Here is a 4,451-nt window from a genome sequence, read left to right as displayed (position 1 = left end):
GGGGGGGGGGGGAACCAGGGGGACGCTGCACTGCCTGGCCCTTGTTACTGGGTTCTGAGTCTCTCACCAGGCTGGTCCCACACCTCCTGTCTTCAGAAACAGGTTTGGGGTCGGACTCTGCTCACCAGAGCCCACCCAGGGCCTTGCCCTCGGTTGGGGGCAGCGATGCTGGTGTGAGTGAAGTCAAAGTGGGGCCGTGGATGGCTCTGGATGCCTCTGCTTCCATCTGTGCAGACACGAGCGTGTTTCTTCTCTGCTTTCCTTTGCAAGCAGCAGGCAGAGTCGTTACTTACACAGGACTTCAGTGCAGGCAATTAGGTCGGTAAATCATGGGACAGGGGCTTGCCCTCAGCATATATTGCAAATACAAGATTAATCCACCAGCACCAAAGCAAAGGGTCTGTGGGGTGGTTGGGGTCTGGGCAGGCCAGAGGGTATTGCGTGAGACGCCAGCGAGCCGGGGGCACGTCACTCGCTGCAGGAGAGGCTTTGTGTGGCTTTGCCGTTCCCCTCGGCTCCGGCTCTGGCCATTATCGCACCAGCAGAGTGTGCTAGGGAAAAGAAAACCTGCCTGTCTGCTCTCTTGGCACTGGCCTTTTCAGAAAGTAGACATTTTGAAAGGATTTACCATCCCACGGCTGGTTTATTTGTCAGACCGTGCTGAAGGCCGTGTAACCGCAGACCCTTGGTATTGTCAGGTTACATCTCCCTGCCTGTACCTGAGAGCCGCCCGCACCCCGGCTCACGGGAGGGCAGCTGGGGGTGACCTGCCTGCAGGACTCACCCCAGTGCGCAAACCCGGCGGCTGCACCGGATTTCCCACTGCCATGGCAACATCATAAAATCAGTGCTTGGTCGAGAGGGTATTGACAGTGAATTTGGGAAGTTACAGATTGTTGCAGGAGGGAGGGAGGAGAGAATTCTGCCCGTTTGGGATGCGAATGCAGGCAGGATAATTCTGGAAGCTGTGAGCAGTGCAGCCCCAGCCTCATGAGGGAGGTCTCTGCTCCAGACATCATCTTTCCAGGACCTTGTAACTGTCAGAAAGATGAATTTTTGAATTGGACCAGGCTGCCGGTCAGGGCTGTGGTCTTGCCAACTCTGGGAAGAAGATCGCTGATAATTGGATTGAACATTACAGGGGCATTCCCCACAGGCAGCTCATCACTGCATTGCAATTAAGAGCCAATGTCTACCCTGCCAGAGAATCATTAGCACGGGGTCAGCAGGAATCCTGAGTTAAAACCTGTTGGTGTTTTCAGGCTGAGTGAGTCTTGCTGCCTTGTTACTGGGTTCTGCCCTGAGGTGCAAGGTGCCAGGATCAAAAGACATCCACTACGTGATCCAGAAGCCAAGGAAGTTCCAAGGAAAACGGTCCGTGTTATGTGAGCCCCTCCTCTGGGACCACTGAGACGAGCTCCATAAGCCTGGCCTAACTGTTGTAAAGGATTCTCAGGCACTGGTGGCATCAGGTACGAAAGCACCTACTTAGGTCTGTAGATACTGCACGTGTTTTTGTGAGCCCCACAGAGACTATCGTACCATAAGTTCTTTGACTGTAAATAAATCATATTTGTGGGTTGTGATGACCTGGATAACAGGTATGATACAGGTACTTGATCCCCACGACATCACCTCAGCACCCCCACCCTGAACCGGCCTCGCTCGGACGGAGCCGCTGCCGTGGCCAGCCTGGCGAGGACGGCGCAAACCATGTCTGCCCCATACCGAGCTGGCGGCACCGGCGGAGCCGAAGGAGCTCATGTGTTTTAGAAGTAAAAACACTTGTCAGAAAGACTAAACCAGCCCGTTATTTGTGAGTAGCACAGCTCCATCTAGCATTCAGGAAAACTGATGCTTCTCTGAACCTTAATTCATAAGGGCCTGGTTTCGTGTTAAAAGCTGCTTCTTCTGCCCGCAAACAGCCACACCAAGGGACACCAAGTGCCTGCGCAGCCAGAGCTCCGCACGCAGCTTCACCCCCTCTGCGTTCAGACCAGCCCTCACGCCGCATCCAGACACAGACCTCTACTCGCCCTAGGAAAGGGTCAGTCCTTTCCCAATACCAAGATGATTTTTTTCCCCACCAAAACTGCTTTTTGAACCCATGTAAACTGACCTGTATCAGGTGAAAAAAGTATTTGCTGTTTGTCTCAAGCCTGTAAAGCTTTTCCAAGCATTGCTTACTGGGTAGAGCATGGGGAAGGAGAGGAGGGAGGGCAAGACCCAGGCCCACCCCAGTTCTGCCACCAAATCGACCCTGGATTTGGCCAAAACCACTTCACCCTTTTGTTTGGTTGTCCCGGTCCACAGGGCAGCAACGGCAAAGCACCGCTCTTGGAGTGTCCTGACTAACCACTTGCAAACACCCGGGAAGTCTGAGCCACCCTGCATTCTGATGCCCTTCAGGTGGCTTAAGGACCTTTGAAACTTTCAAAATACTGAATGTCAGGTGCTAAAATCTCTGACGTACTGTGCTGACACGGGGCTGCCTTTGCTCACACGCTCACAAACGGGCTGGTGAGTCCGGTGCTGTCTGCAGGATGGAAAATTACTGCACCTGTAATTCTGAGGACAGAAATCAGTGTCCTGGGCGCTGGAAGCATCACTGGAAAGTGTTTCCCAGCTCCCCTGGTGAGGCGCAGCCTCTCGCACTCAGCCTGGCAGTCACTGCAGCTGTTGAACGGAGCATGGACACTGCTCCTGGCACAGCAATCACATAGTGACTGGAGCCAGGCAAGTGTCACAGAGAATTAAATTTCTGCACCGAGTCTTTCCCTGCAAATGTTCGGGAGAGCGAAGCTTGCTCTGCCAGACCACGGGAAGGCCAATAGCGAAGAGCAAATGTGAACTGTCACGGGCGGCTGCAGCTCCTGCAGCAAAGTGCAAACGGGCAGAGGGCCTGAAAACCCATGTCCCGGAGCAGTTCCCTCCCCCCAGGTCTCGACCCCAAATCCAGGCCTTTCTGGTTTTGCAGTGACAAAACACTTGGATGCAGGGTTGGGAACGTTGTGGTTCAACCCCAGCCAGCAGCTCAGCACCACCCGGTGGGATGGGGGAGAGAATAGAGGGAAAAAAAAGAGCAAAACTTGTGGGCTGAGATAAAGACAGTTTAACAGGACGGAAAGGAAGAAAATAATGAAATGGTAATAATAAAAGAATTAGAATATACAAAACAAGTGATGCACAGTGCAATCGCTCAGCACTCACTGACTGGTGCCCAGCAGCGACCCGTCCCTCCCAGCCAGCTCCCCCCAGTTCAGGGACGGGGTGTGACATCGTGGGACATTCCTTGGCCAGGCCAGGTCAGGTCCCCTGGCTGTGCCCCCTCCACTCCTCGTGCCCCCCAGTCTTCTGGTGGCAGGGCACAAGAAGCTGAAAAATCCTTACCTTGGTATAAAGGCTGCTTAACAACAACTAAAACCATCTGCGTGCCATCAACATTGCTTCATACTACATCCAAAACACAGCACTACACTGGCTACTGGGAAGAAAATTATCACAGTCAAAACCAGGGCAGGGAGCAAGGCAGAAACCAGCAGTTTTTGTAGAAATTTCTCTGAAAGCTAGAGGCAAGGTTACTTTTCTAATTGAATAAACAGCATCTGCAATCTGTTAGTCCTTTGAGAAGAGCCAGACAGATCTGTGCGAGGGAATAAAGGCCTGATGAAGTGTTCTGGTTCTCAGCTCAAGGGCCACCACCACTTCAGAGGCACTCGATAACACTTTGCTTTCTGAGCTCAAAAGCGAAACCCGGCACAGAGCGAGTTGCCAGGGCGCGGGCATGGAGGCCGCTGCCAGCACCAGGAGAGCCCCCGGGGTGCAGCTCCGTGCCCCTGTGTCCCCACAGCGGGTCTGGACACGGCCCAGCGAGGGTGGGGCGGTGGGAGCCGGTGGCCGGTGCAGCTGCAGGTCCTGCCAGTCGCATTGGCACAATCGTTCACACACACCTCGAGGAAAACGCCAGCCGTGGGTCCCCGGGGACACGGTTACACACCCGAGAAGAGCCATCAGGCAGCGCCTCAGCGCGTCCCCGGGGTTCCCCGCGGACGGCCCCGGCGCGGAGCCCCAGGAGGATGATGGTGTCGGCCCCTGCACGGTGGGGGCTGTGCCCGGGCTCCCACCCGGCTTCCCTTGCCCGTGACTAAATGAGAGGCAGCCGCTTTTCATCCCCACGTTGCTCAGCAGGGCCCTGAGCGTGTTTTGGGCAAACTCGAGCTCTGTGACTGGTAACACCGGTGCTGACCCCTGGCCGCTCCCCGCACCCACAAATTGCCGGTGGCGGCTGGGGCGTCGCTTCTGCCGCTGCCCCCGCGGCCCTTCGGGTATTTCTGTGCCGCGACCTGGCCCCGGGGCTCTCCCCAGCGGAGCTCCCGCGGGCTCTGCTGAGCCGTGGACGGTCTCGGGGCCTCGCACGGCCCTGGCCGCTGCACGGGGACACGCCGCGGGGC

The sequence above is a fragment of the Athene cunicularia genome, assembly GCF_003259725.1.
Source record: "Athene cunicularia isolate RWA chromosome 28 unlocalized genomic scaffold, athCun1 chr28_part1, whole genome shotgun sequence".
Taxonomy (NCBI): Eukaryota; Metazoa; Chordata; class Aves; order Strigiformes; family Strigidae; genus Athene; species Athene cunicularia.
Note: the sequence above shows the minus strand (reverse complement) of the source record.